Source organism: Triturus cristatus, chromosome 10 (assembly GCF_964204655.1).
Source record: "Triturus cristatus chromosome 10, aTriCri1.1, whole genome shotgun sequence".
In the NCBI taxonomy this organism is placed as follows: Eukaryota; Metazoa; Chordata; class Amphibia; order Caudata; family Salamandridae; genus Triturus; species Triturus cristatus.
In genome coordinates this window covers 179603690-179619165 of record NC_140593.1, presented here as the reverse complement: position 1 = coordinate 179619165, position 15476 = coordinate 179603690, and positions in this window count along the sequence as shown.

Genomic DNA, 15476 nt, shown 5'->3' with positions numbered 1-15476 from the left:
ATTCCCTAGGACGCCCCATTACAATTTGTCACCTGAAACTATTGCAGGGATCAAACCTGTAATCAAGTCTATGATCAAGCATGGAATTCTGAAGGAGATCATTAGTTGCCCATGTAATTCACCTATCATGGGACTACAGAAACTGAGTGGGAAATTCAGGATCGTGCAGGCCCTGCGAAAGGCCAACACGATAGTTGTTCCATGCTGTCCGGTGGTACCGAATCCATCTGTGATACTGTTTCAGATTCCATGCGAAGCTGAGTGGTTCACAGTGATTGATCTGTGTCTAGTATTCTTCTCAATCCCACTCCACGAGGAGAGCCAATTTTCTTTTTGCTTTCTGGCTGGAAAACTCTGTGTTAACATGATGTTGTATCCCCCAGGGGTACACTGAGAGTCCATCGATCTTTAACCAGATCTTGAAGAAGAGTCTTGAGAGTCTCGTATTGCCACAGCACTCTTTCCTGGTGCAATACATCGATGACTTGCTCATTGCCTCAGAAAAAGAGGACGCTTGCAGGATTGATACCATTGCTTTACTGAACCATTTGGCAGAGAATGGATACCAAGTGTCCCCAAATAAATTGCAGTACTGTCTGAGTGAAGTGCAGTATTTGGGTCACAGAATTGAGAAGGGCAAGAGGAAGGTGTCACCAGATCGCATCGAGGCAATTATGAACATGCTTGTGCCTACCACCCAGAGAGAAGTCAGAATGTTCTTGAGGATGGTTGGCTACTGTCACCAATGGATTCCCAACTTCTCCTTTGAAACAAAGCCTTTACAGAGGCTGACGCACAAGGATGTGAGTGATCCGGTACCATGGGACAACGAGTGTTTAATGTCGTTTTTAAGGCTGAGAGGCTATGTGTCGCGCTCCAGCTTTGGGAATGCCTGATTACAACACGGCTTTCTCATTGTTCTGTTGCGAGAGAGAAGGTTGTGCATTGTCAGTTTTGACTCAGAATCATGTAGGTGTCCGTAGACCAGTGGCCTACTTTTCAGCTACTTTAGATCCAGCAGCTTCTGCGTTGCCCGGATGTCTCAAATCCGTTGCTGCAAAAGGTGTCAGTATTGAAAGGTGTGAGAGTATTGTCATGGGACACCCACTTACAGTTTATGTACCACATTCTATTGAACTGTTGATGACAAGGACCAAAACACAGCCCCTCACAAATAACGGATTAACACGCTATGAGCAAGTTATACTTGCCGCAGAAAATGTGACGTTGAAGAGGTGTTCTGTTTTGAATCCGGCAACATTGATGCCCATTCCAAATGCAGATGGTGAAGATTGTGAGGACCATGATTGTCTCGATGTGACTGAACTATGCACCAAACCGAGACCATACATTGTTGATGAACCGCTCCCTGATCCTGATGAAACCTTCTTTGTGGTCGGTTCATGTTTAAGGGACAATGTTGGTCGATTAAGAGCAGCATTTGCTGTATGTACCATCACTGGAGTTGTTGAAGCTGCTTGTTTAGAGGGAGTACACGCCGCACAAGTAGCTGAAATCATTGCTTTAACCCATGCCTCTTTGGCTGCTGATCAGATTCGGATAACAATCTACACTGACACTCAGTACGGGTTTGGTGTGGTTCATGACTTCGGACAGCTATGGTCACAGAGAGGTTTCATGACATCTTCAGGTTCGCCCATCAGAAATGTGGAATATGTGAGACAATTGTTGGAAGCATTACAGTGTACCAAGGAAATTGCGGTTGTCAAATGTTCTGCTCACAGTAGAGGGATTGATTGTGTTTCACTGGGCAATAACTTTGCAGATGAGGTTGCCCGCTTCTGTGCAGCACAAGGATGCATATTTACAGGAGGGTGCACTGGAGAAAGCCAAGAAAGAACCAAGCTCAGCATGATGTTAGCCATGGCAGACACTTGGGAGGAACTAAAACGATTGCAGGATGAGGTTGCCGACCAAGAACGAGATGGCAGGACAAGATCAGGATGTGAGAAGGGAGATGTGTGGGTCTCGAGTGATGGTCGAGCTGTGTTGCCGGAAAGTCTGTTGAGCCCGATGACAAGATTGATACATGGTGCAGTACATCTTGGCAGAGATGCAATGGTGCGAGTGTCCAGACAGACATGGTACAATCCGAAGTTTTGTGCGGTTGCTGAAGCTGTATGCCAGAGGTGTGTCACGTGTCAATAGATGAATGCAGGAAAGAAGACCGCTGTAACTTTGAGTCACACTGGGAGATCAGGTGGGCCTTTCAATAGAATGCAGTTGGAGTTCATTGAGATGCCAAAGGCTAATGGGTTGAGGTACATATTCCTTGACGCTGGTCAGCGAATTCCCAAATGTGAAGGTGGATGTGTTGCTGTTGGTTTTGGGAGTGGAGATCGAAGGAATACTGACTCTCACTATCCCGAATCCTCCACGTCTAAGCAAGATCCGTGAAATAATTCTGGAGAAGCTGTTTTTTCCAACCTTTGTCTATGTACCACCGCATCAGGAATTAGTGTGGCTTCGTCTTGAACTTTTGCAGCATGTTTTAGAGATTCTGGGAGCTGATCTTATTTTGGACTAAAGGTGAACCTTGTTGTAAATAAAAGTCTAAGAGAAGATATCCTAGGCCAGAGTGGAAGAAGAATACATTTAGGGGCTTTCTGTCAAGACGACGAAATAGGGCTAGGGAAGTCTTTTTGTGGACTGTGTAAATAGGGAACTGAAAATTGCAAGGGGGTTTCCAGCTCTTGAAGTATCGTTCGAACTGGTTAGCAAACGACATCCGGAGGAGAAAAGAGACTTTTAATTGTTGTTGCTGAACCCAAGAACTTTGAGAACTTTGCGAGATCATGGATGATGGAAATACTCATCGTGGATCCAAATTAGTAATAGGTACACTTATAGGGTTAGTGATAGTCTCTATAATCGTAATAGTTGTAGCCTCATTATCGTTTCACATGAGCAGGAAGTGGCGGTACAGGGAACACCTACATCTACCAGTTCTAGCAAAAAGGAGGTCACTATAGGAGCTAAAAGAGCTATTTCAATCGAAGTGAGTCATAGATTTCACATATATTTGTCTAGAAGTGATTTTAATGCGTATGCGAAGCTGCTATATGAATATGTGGATGCGATGGATGCGAAAGACTGTTAAGTGTGCATGCAGCTACCTGCCTCAGTGGACGAGGGTATCAGATATCATCATCTTCCACTGACGTATGGAATCTCTTGCAGTTTGTTGCTTAGTTTTAAGCCTGGGCAAAGCACTACGCTATGCTCGCGTAGTTTGCGATGTTCGCGCTACTTCGCACTACGCGAATTGCACGTAGCACAGTGCGAACATGCGTAGCGTAGTGTTGCGTAGTGCTGCGGTCATTTTCTGCTTGCTCGCGGTCCTCAACATCAAGTTGGCGACCGCGAGCAAGCAATATGACATCCTGGCGAGACTTTTTCCTTGTTCGCGATCAGCAACATCAAGTTGGCGATCGCGAGCATGGAAAATAAACCTCCCGGCGAGATTCCCAACGCGAGGAGGTCAGGTTTCTCATTGCGAGTGGTCGCGTATTCTTGCGACCGCTCGCGATGAGAAACTACCAGTTCGCGTTGAGAAAGCTGCCGCTCGAGTTAAAATTTACTCGAGCAGCAGAAAACTACAGCTCGCACTGTGCAAGATGCCATTTTCAATGATTGCACAGTGCCGGTTGCTTGTCCGCACTGTGCAATCATTGAAAACGACATCTGGCACAGTGCGAACAAGGTACTACACAGTTTGCGAAGTGCTATGCGTAGCTCGCGTAGTGCGAACTGCACTTTGCGTAGCTTCGCGAAGTGCTACTTCGCTAACTACACCCAGGGTTACTTAGTATCTTCTATGACAGAGGCCAGTTTGAGTATTTCTTTTTCAATTACGATGCAGTATTTCCTGAGGTTCCAGCTTACAAGCATTTGAATAAGTATGATTATTATAAGTCAGCGGACAGACTCCGGAAGTATTTCATACCGTCTTTGGAACTGGATACGGCTTATGCTCATCGGCATAATTTTACCTGTTCATTGTCAGAAGTAGAGAAGAAATTTATAGATCAGGTAGAAGATAGATATAGAAAACAAACTCAAACACGAGATACAGGAGACAGTCCAGTAGATTCGACTGATGAGGAAAGATTACACCGGTCAAAGGGGAGTTATGGTCCCATAGTATTAGACAAGGAACAGAGGAGAAAGTTGTGTGTAAGATATTATCAGACCTGCTATGAAAAGGTTCCGGTAGGACAGAGTATGTGTGATCATGTTTTCACCATGGAAGATTCTGCTAAGAACTTCCTGCAAGGCTCAGTGCAAGTGATTCCAACTGTTTATTATGTGCGTGGAAAGAATGCTTATGTCAGGTTGCCTGTGAATTGGTATGGTACATGTTACTTGGGAATTATCTTTCCGAAAATCTACCATGCAGAAGATTTGGAGATTTTGAAGACTGGACAGCATTCGAGAGCAAAGAGAGCCGCAAGTGAAAGAATGGTGATTAGACGTATTATTAGCAAAAGAGGGTGGAGTCTGTAAATTATTGAAAGTTCAGGAATGTTGTACGTATATCCCAGACAACAGCAAGGATCTGGAGAGATATATAGACAACATTACCATGATCCATCATGAGATAGAGGATTTGACAAACAAGGGAGTGTGGGAAAAGGTCGCTAAAGGATTTCAGTCGCGTGGTAAGTTGGTTCGCCAACTTGGGAAAAGGGTTCCTTGGCTTTGTGCTAAACCCTCTTATCATTGTTGTGGTTTGTGTGGTTTGCTTGGGGGGATTCATCAGGGCTTATAAGTGGTACAGAGGAAACAGAGTCGAGAGAGCTCTCAGAGCGAGTGAAATGCGAATGGCCAGACTGCAGGACAGTCAATATCAGAACCTTAAGAATAGGGAGAAACTCAAACGGGGAAGGATGGCAATAAGTACTGTTTAGGTCGATTCTTTCTCCAAGGGAGTTGTGAAATGGTGTGATGCCATTTGTCATTAAAGGGGGGAACTGATAGAGCGCCACGTTATTCAGAAAAATGTAGGGGTGCATCATATTCACTGTTAGTCCGCACCCACATATAATCGAAAATTGTATTGATGTATGATTTAGAAATGTATCACTCAAATCTGCTTATAATAGTATGATCAGACATATAACCATGCTTTTCATGAAAAACAATGCCGTAATTCACAGCAAATGTATTCCAGCCAATGCATAACGATTGGGTTTCATGTAATGCGATGCATTAGGTTTAAACGTGCACCATATTAAAAAGTCTGTACATGTAGTTTGCTTTCTCATATATAAGGTGTGACGAAGTTAATGCTTGTAATGTAATATTAGAAGTGTGGGTTTAAACCGTGGAAAGACCTGATCACATATACATTTAAAGAGAAAGGCCTGTTAATTTCTTATGTTAGCTAAATGTTGTAGGCCGAAAATGATTTCCCTTGGTAAGGCTTTGAGTTTCAGGATGTTAGAAAATCTTAGAGAAGTAGAAAGTTTCTCGTTCTCTTGTTTCTGTTGCAGGTGCAAGGACACTTAGCTTATTAAGAGAGACTAGGCCTTTGTTTTAGGAGTTAGGATGGCACGAGAAGCCAGTATGGGAGTACACCGGAATTTAGGGATGATACTTCCGGCAGAAGCAGGTGCCTGGGACCCATGGTGAAGATAACCGTTGCTAGATGGGATACAAGTTTCACTGGAAAAGTACTGGAAGAAGACCTGGCTGAAGAGGTGTGCCGTAGGGCGTGTTCTATGTTTCTGGGATTTTGAATTAGGGACAGTGCCCTGTGGGTTGAGCAGTTGTGTCTTATATGGGGAGCTAGAAGGAGCATCTTAGAACGAGCTCTGACTAAGTGAGTGCACTTCTAAGGAAGGCTTCACTTCTAACACCTTTTTATTCTCTTGCCTGGAAGGGAAAATGCTAAGTAGGGATGTCACCTTAGAGATAGTGTAGGGATAGTTTAACTGATTTTTCTTCAAGCTAATGACTTCCAATGTAGAGACTGGAGTAATTATCGCATTTCTGATGTTACTGGAATGGATTCTTCTTCCTATTCTGAGTCGAATGAGGCTCCTGTGTAGGATTTCTTTTGTATTCGTTCCCATTTATTTTCTTCACCTTGTACTGAGGTGTTTGTATGTGCAGTTATTCTTGGTTGTAATAAATTCCCAAAATGGAAGATTCAGTCAGTGATCCTTTTAGAGATTGAATTCGATGTGTTGATTATGTGTTAAAATTTGATATCCTCCCCTCTACACTATTTAGCAGATAAAAAGATCCTGGCGACCTGTGAGGATTCTTGGTGATGGTAAGATAGAGAAGAATCCGGCGTCATCAGTATGACCAGTCCCCCTGAAGAAGGAACATAGCAGGTCCTAAATGCATTGGGTATTTGATGTACAAAAACACAAGTATATAGGTTTTTTTCAATACACCTTCATCTTATGGTTTTGATCGACATGCATCAAAAAGTAGGGGCCCGATTCACAGAACTAACTTAAGACAAAATCCTAAACTTACTACCATTTTGGTATTCACAGAAGGCACTTACTCATTTTGGTATTCACAGAAGGCACTTACTCATTTCGGTATTCACAGAAGTTAGGAGTCCTAACTTTAGGACTCCTAAATGCCTTCTGTGAATACCGAAAGTCTTAAAATTAGGATTTTTCGCAGTTTAGTAGTAGTATAGTTAGGACTCCTAACTTTAGGACTCCTAAATGCCTTCTGTGAATACCGAAAGTCTTAAAATTAGGATTTTTCTCAATTTAGTAGTCCTAAATTTAGACTTAGGACTACTAAATTTAGAAAAATCCTAATTTTAAGAATTGGCTTCTTGACACTCTCACTTGCTTGCTTTTTATCAATAGTTCACTTTCTTATCTAGTTTATGTCGCTCCACTGGAGCATAGCTTCTTTATCCTTCTTTTAATTGAATGGCTTGAATACATCTATTGCTTACATTCAGGGAAATACTTTTTTTTGGTCTATCTCCACTCTGTTGAAATGCAAGAATGTGGAAGGGGACCAGTCTAGGCCCTTGTTTATCTAAGAATAGTCATTTTTGCCCTATGGGACTTAGGACAGTCTTTTTAACATCCACTCACCCACTACCACTGCACTCTCACGTTACAATACCCTCTCCGCTGTATCCAGGCGTCGCACCACACCCGAGGTGCACTCGGCACCTTGGGTGGGGCCCATTGATGAAGCATGTCACCAACTAGGTTGGTGAGTGAGGGCTTTTTTCAAAACATAATGTGTTTTCCTCTCAATACATACAAACGCTAGGAGCACCTACTCCAGATGTAGTTCCTTTTGATATAAACACACATACTAGGGGAAGTGAACTGGCTCCAGTACCTTTCCTCCCTCTCCCATTGATACTTATCAACATAGTCAGCTAGACATCAAGTCACATATCCCTGCTACCTTCCCATGCAGTACATTCTGTGAGCTCATAGTTGGGCCGCAACATGGTCACAACCTGGAAACTCTGCATCTTTTTGGTATGGCCCTTTAAGGGGTCCACCACCCCCTTTCAAATCCAGATTGGTGCTCTTACTAGAAAAATCCTTGTTCTCTGATCTCTACGCTCTTGCGCAAAGTCCTTGATCATAAATGTACTCACCCAAGAGCAACCCTCCCTGGGGCATCCCATGCACCATCAGATATCCAGTCTGGGCAACCAAGCCATGCCTTGGTCCTCCAACCCCCGGAAGGGCCAATGTCCCAAAGGTGTAAATGCAAATGTGTAGAGTTGGGTAAAGGGAAATGGAGAGTGACCATCCTAATCCCTGCTTCCTGCAGCTTCTATAATGAATGCAGCACACACCCACTTTGAGGTCCCAGTGCACTGTTTTCATATGTATAGTATTTGTGTGACAGGGATGACCAAAAGTGTACCCACCAACCATGAACTCACCCCGACATATTGGCCACCCTGTTTCACAGACCATTTGCTGTAGATACTGGCATGCAATTGAGAAGAGTTTATTTATGATTATTGAGTTTCCTTCAGGTAACGTGTACGTCATTAGAGAGAAAAAAACTATCCCGCTATGCAATAATGGGGGATGCACTCTAATCTAGGTGACTTCTGTTCAGGTGCTTGAAGGACTTTTTGGGCTCCCTGAGAGAAAACTCGATGCACTAGATTTGCCTTGGTATAATATGTGAGCACACTATCAGAGCTGCAGGAAAACACTTAGCTAACCACATTAGCTCAGCAACTAGGTCATCGAACAAATCCCTGTCAAATCCGCTGTCAAAGCACCCTTCGTACCAACTTGTCCACGGCTGTCCTAAGATCCTTGACTCTAAGTCCTCCTTGACCATACCATCTCATGTTGAATCCATTAGCCTTGACACGTTTCTTTAAACTGTCTGAATGGTAGACCTTGTGAGCCCTCCATATGGAAGAGTGGCCCAGCATCAACACTTCCCGAGTGAACATAGAACCAGATGCAAAGAGGGATGGGAGGAAGAGCATAACATTAAAAAGGGTGGCCTTAAACCATTTGCAAGCACCCATATCGCCTATGGCACTCAGATGCCCAACTCCTGATCTTTTTTACAACTTGTCCATCTAAGCACACTCCTATTACGTACATGGCTACCCCATGCAGAATGGATGGTGCCAAAATTAGATGGATCAACTACCGCAACTGCCAAAGACAACCTCAACACCTTTGTGAACTGGAACCTAGAAAGAAGAGTGTTGTAAGAGTATAAGAGCAGGACTGCATCTGGTTCTAGAGGGCTAACATCCATATAATCGAGGAGGAGCGGGACCGGACAGCACTGAGAGCCTGTTGCATTATATGGAATAATATGCTCTCTCTCACCCTGTTGATTTGCCTTGGAGAAGGGCAATGCGACCCCCAATGATCCACCAGTCCAGCTTACATCTTATATCAGGAGGCTGCCATGTAAGTATTTTTTGGATCGTGGAGCTAGCTGACCCACCGTCAAAGCCCTGTAAAAGGCTAAGCAGATGGCCGCCTTGAACAGCTGAGCCTTGGAATCCAAGTGTCACACTTCAGGTAGTTTAGCAAGGACAGTAGCTAATCCCTGCACATCCATTGGTCACCTAGAGTCCTGGTGCCTCCCCTCCAGTATCGACCGACCCCTCAAAGCCTTCCTGCTGGGGAATGATTCAGCCTAGTCCTTATGCCCCTCATATTTTGCAAAGATATGAAAAAAACATCCTTCTAACCCTTGCGTATGCTGCAGACCAGCCTAAGCCTAACAAGGAATGCCACCCAAGAGGATGGAGAAAAGGCCTGCCCCCCACCCTCTTTACCCAAGAACGATAAATAATGGTGAAATGACCCCTCATAGGGTCAATTTGACTTATGAGTTATGCCATCTGCCACAAGTTTAGGTAGGAAGGGGCACCAAGCTTTCCAAAGTGGTCTAGAAACATAGTGGGGTGCACAACTGCTTCTGGGTGGTAGGACTTTAATTCCTTGAGCTTGAAGCAAGAGAAAGCATCAACAGCATTATTGAATTCCCCTGAGACATGCTTAGCTTAAAATGCAATATTGCTCAACAAACACACCAAGATCAGTCCTTAAGCAGCCTCAGTATAATCATGCAGCTAGTTTTATGCTGAGCATCCACCACTGTAATGTTGTATGTGTAAAAAAACACTGACAGGTTGTGGAGCTGAGTAGACCAAACAGTTAGCACAACTACTATAGGAATCAGCTCTAAAAAGTCTATGTTTATAACAAAACAAGAATGAACCCATGAGCCATGCCATAGCTGTGCAGACCACTACACCCTCAGGATGCCCCCAAAACCCACCCTTCCTGCAAAAGTCCATGAACAAAACACACTTCAGGACTTGATTTTGAGGTGGGCAGACACATCACGGACCCATTGAATTATTGCAGGAACGAGTCCCAAATTCTCAAGTCCTGCCTAACTTTCATGGAAAACTTTGGGTGATGGTGATTCTAATTGAGGCCCACTATTGCCTACAAGATGGAGCTGGAAATTGGCCACCCATGGGTAAAATGCAGAGTGCAAAGTTTAGTTTCCCCACCGAGAACTGCAACTGATGTAGCATTACTTTCCTTGCTGCCAAACAGTTCCTTAAAGACTGTTTTCCTCCGGGAGCCTGCATACCCAGTGACTGAATCCAATTCGATACCCAAGAAGGTAATCACTGTGGCAGACCAACACACCTTTCCCTGGGATGGAGTTACCCCCAACATGCTGAGGCAGACCAACAAAACTTTTGAAAGTCTCACTGCAGTGCGACAAGTCAGAAGGGGACTAGGAGCAGAACGTCATCAAGATAATGCAAAACACACTGAGCTCATGTTAACCTTTTGAAAACCCATTCCAAGATGGAACTTAACTTCTCAAAATGAGCATCCCATTAGAATGCATCTGTCAGAATAGAATTCACCTTCAAATTGGAATCCTGTTAAGTGGAAGTAATGTGGGTCAACTGATAATACCCAAAAAGCATGCCAAACACACACCCCTCTTTTCACCACACACCTGACCCCCTGACACTGGCCGAAAGGGCTGGGGAGTGTTCAACTCTAGCTTTTTGAGCATCATATGATGGAGCCGGGCATTCACATTCATCTGATCCCAAAAAAGTGTCTTTCTCCTGAATGCCCTGTCGTAATCCTTCCATTCACACCAAACTCATCATAATCACACACACTATCCTATTTTGGTAGCCTAACAACTGTGGCCCCAGTTTGGGGAACTTCTCAACCATAACAGTGTGAAAAATTGTGAAACTCTTAACCTAATTAACTAATGTTTCAGCCACCCTTTTCCTGTGAAATGTGTGCATGCAATCCCTTGATTGTAAATGCTCCTTGTAGTGTTTTGCCTTCTCTCTCACTGGGGTATCCAAAATCAAACCAATATTCCTATGAATGCCCCTTTTCAAATCTTCTCCTTTATCTCAGTTGACAGGTAGCCCCCTACTGACCCCTCTCACACTGCACAAAACCACACCCATGGTAGGTGACCTGCTGAATCCACCTCCTTCGCTTTGTACGGCTGTGCTGCAACAGAAGACCTAGGCCTGGCAGTTGGCCCCTTGCCCTTGTCTACAGTGCCTTTACTGGGCAGCACTGGTTGTGTGGTAGGCACTGGCCCTGGGGACTGGGGTGCTAGGATGGGCAGCAGCCTGAGGGCCTCCCTTCCCTGATCTATACTGTGCTACCATTCTACTTGTCTTTTCTAAGTTATCCCTTTGGACAACCCTGCAACTGCACCCTATGGACAGCAGTAGACTGACCACCAATATAGGATTACCCGTAAAAGACACTTGCCAGGTTTGCCACCAAATTTAGTGGCAGCCCTGAAGAGGGTGATGATTGTTTCCCCGAGAACTAAGCACTGACCCTGGAATGGTGGCTGCCCAATCAACCGCAACACAATTGCCCCCATTCTAAACGATGCAGATAGTGCCTGCATGTCTTACCACAAGAAGCAAGAATGTCTGCCCCACTGACTGGTTACCAGGGTCCACTACTGCACCCACAGTCACGGAGGGTGGTCGCTCCTCCCCTGCCTTCACCTGCCTGCCCTTTTATTGGCCTCTTTGGGACTGTGGAAAATGTCGCTTTCAAGGGAATCCTGACCTCCTCGTCTTCACACAGTAAATGACCGAGCCCCAGCCTTGGCCCCCAAATGTCAAAGTGTCAATGTTTGGGCCAGGTAACATTGGCGAGTCAAAGAGTCTCTCCTCCAAGTGGGCAATTTGGTCTTAATGATGGACCGGTTTCATGGCAGCAAGTTCAGGTTGCCCTAGTAAAATTTTCCATAGACTCTTACTCACACACATTGCACCAAAGGCAAGGCAAAGAAAAAGTGTCTAGGAACATTTCACACTTCAAAAGATTCTACGCACCATGCTCTGCACCGCCTGAAGTGAAAATGGACGATTCAAACCTGGGGAATGACCATGGAACCTCCGTGGCTGAGATGCCATCTGGTGGCTCTTCAGAGACAGTGGTGGCGGAAAGAGAGGCAAGCTCTCCAGGTGACTGTGATGCTGAGCGAGAGGGTGCTGTGTGTCCAGCTGCGACCGGAGGGTGTGCACACTGTGCAGCCTGAGTAGTAATCCAGCCCCCTCCTCTCACTTGATATGCCATGATGTGTAATTGTCTGTTCTGAGAAGAGCTCTGGTCTAGGTAACCATTTCCCAGTGGATCATTGCTGAACAGGAGTCTCTGTGTGGTGGGTTTTGTTACCTGTGACAGTATGTTGTTGTCTTGCTTTTTTCTCCAGAGCACCAGGACAAGACTTAAAAAAACTAGGACACACTTCAAAATAGGACTCGACACACTTAGAATACCAAAGTACGACATAAACAAAGCTCAACACTCATTTGCCAAATAAATGTGAATATTTATTGCAGCAAGTTCTCATATATCAATTGGCAATAATACACACAAATAAATGTAAAGAAATGTAACTGTATGTACACAAGAATCAGCAATTAGTCCTTGAAATACTTCATCGGCAGTCCGTTCTTCATCATCCTTGCTAGCACGACTTGGGAACCTGTTGACAGTCTCAGGCAGGAAGTCTCAACCGCGCACAAAAGACCGGGGCAGCGCGTCCGCTCCCAGGAGACCTCCTGTCAAAGCAATAAGAGATCTCTGTCTTTATACTCATTACTAACACGGAGAGAGATTTCTAGAAGCTCCCCTTCCTATCATCTGTGCTGTAGGTGCTGTTTACACTCTCTGCATCGAGGTCACTCAACAGGGCTGGCCAGGCTCCGAAGAGAGCTGAGGAAGAATTCTTCACATTCTCATCCTTGGACACTGTACACATCATATGCTCCAGCAGCTTATCTCTCTCGCTCGGTGAAGTGAAAAGCAAAAACAACATGTGTGCCCAAGTAACCTGGCCTGCCTGCATTCGCACCATGAATGTAGGGTCAGACAGACACAAGATGAAACCGTGCTCAAAAATGTAGTTAGAGTAAAATGGAGTCAATGGTCAATACATAATCTCACAATTTATAACTGCCAGTATCATTACAGTTGTGGAGGCTGGAGTGTTGTTAATGTGTGGCTTTTATGGTTCTGTGGTTATTAGGTAATAAGGAGGAATGTAGTGTTGCGTCACTGATGCAACTGGCGTAAAGGAAGGGTCACTGTGTAATGCCCCGCAGAGGTAGGTTATGGTTGCTTCCCACTCCTTGGAATGAGATGGCGCAGCCCAGAATCATGTGGCTTAAAGAAAATAAAGCTCCATGCTGGTGGGTTGGTCAGTTACAGAGGACCCCCCAGAGTATGAGAGAGTAATAGATCCACTAGCGTTTGCCTCATTATTTCTAAGCTGCACCACAGGTTCGAGTGAGTGAGGTATCCACAACTCCTACAACATTACACCTCTCTACATTATCTTGTTCTCTCCCTCATTGCTGCTTCTCCCCCAACACCTGCTATCCCCATACACTCCATATACTTCCTCTGCATTTTGTTTGCTGCTTTCTGAACCACTCCTAACTTTTTTTCATTTCTTCAATTTTTTCCTTTCCTTGCCACAATGTTCTTCTGTCGCATTTTTAAGTATGCGCTTTGCCCACATTTATTTTTTTTTTATTTACTGCTCAACAGTTGGGACGAAAACTAAAAATAAATACACATATTGCAGCAGCGTAGTGTTGTGTGCCCTTCCTCATTTATGGTAATACATGTGCACGTATACGCCATCATGCTGGGGCTCAAAACAACACAGCTGTCGATGGATTGAATGAATTATCAGAAATCTACAATTTGTCACATACACATCTGCTGTTACAAAGACACATTTCGGGGTTTTCTCTGAGCCTACAATGAGCACGACTAGGCCACACCATTACCAGATGCTCCGCTACAAACCTATTAAGCTGACTGGACAAAAAGCGTATCAACTGTACTATGAGCGATCACCCTGGTCAGTCATACGCACCCCCGTTTGGGGGCATGCACAAAATGAGCCATTATTACCATCCTGTCGGGAGACCAACTACTCAAACAACTGTACTTGCGATTATTAAATGGCCAAGATACTTATATGGACGTGTCCCTGTGGTCTAAACAACTCTCAGGCAACAAAAAGATCACCGCCTTGTGTAGGCACTACATTTGTTTCGGCACCAAGTAACTCCCGTGATCACCATGGCAATAACACACATTACGCCACCACGTCATTTTGAGGCGTCATAGAATTCCCTAAATCACCATGACAACAATACACGCAACGTCATGACATCACTGTTCGGCGCCCTTGAACCGCCCCATCCCGGAACTCAGCCCTAATGAGGAACATACTTAAGAAGCACGTCCTTGCATTTTCCCTCATCCATTCCAGCGCTGTACGGAGGAGGGGTAGGTTTCCACACCCTGGGCGAACGAGCACTCGTGAGTATTCACTTGTAACGAAGAGGTGAGCTCATGCGCTCTGACTCCTTGGACATTTTGACAGATACCAATGTCCACGGTATACTTTTCTGTTTCCCTTTTTCAGTCTCTCTTTCTGCCGACTCCGCGTTGCTGACGGAGCCCATTCCCTATACTTTAAGGGTAGGCTATATTTTGTTGTTTCATGGCTTTTTCATTTTTTTCATTATTATTAGAGTTTCATTATAGAGATGTACTTTCCTTCTCCTTTACAACCGCGATAGTAATAGAAGCATCTACACGGTGCCGTCGGAGATTTTTCTTTTTACACAGGCTGCTGGCCGCTCATGGGGTTACTTTTGTATGGCACACGATTACGGTAGATTGACAAAACATAACTCGCACCCCACTATAACGGTCTTCTGCACCTTGCTGTAGACTTTTCCGACATTAGGCGATTTTACCTGCATGTAATCATTAGAAGCATGGTTTGAATACACACTCATTGTGCTGGTTTACATTGTAATTACAACATATAATGATTACAAGATGCTATGTTTCCTTTTTTCCCTCTCCTCTGTCCATGTGTGTGTCTCTTTTGTTTTTACCTTACCAGGTTGGGTAAAGGTTTCCAAATAAGAAGGAGTACCTACCAGCGCGAGGACGCTGTATTCCCTTACTATTAAGGTACCACAGGTTTACAGCACAGCACCTTATTGAAACCTGTTTCGAATATTCACATTTGTTTCACTCACTTTATATTTGGTCCTGACGAAGCGCATTGGGATCCCTTAAGGACCCACTCTGAAGCGCGAAACATGTTGACCCCCTATCAGTAGGACTTCCACTCACTATCCTGAGAGCAGCAGTTATTTTCACACCTGCCCTCTATATCTTTTTTTCAAAGAGGAGCTCCAGGATTATTACTTTTAACTTTTACTAGGTAGAGCTGTGAATAAAGGTCTTGGACTCTATCCAGTAATTTTTAACGCACCACCCACCTCCCTCTAGATAGGCCCACACACCCCCATGCACAACTGCGGCGTCTCCAACAAAAAGATCTCCGACAAAGAGCCCTCTTGCGGGGCCCGTGGGGGACTGCAG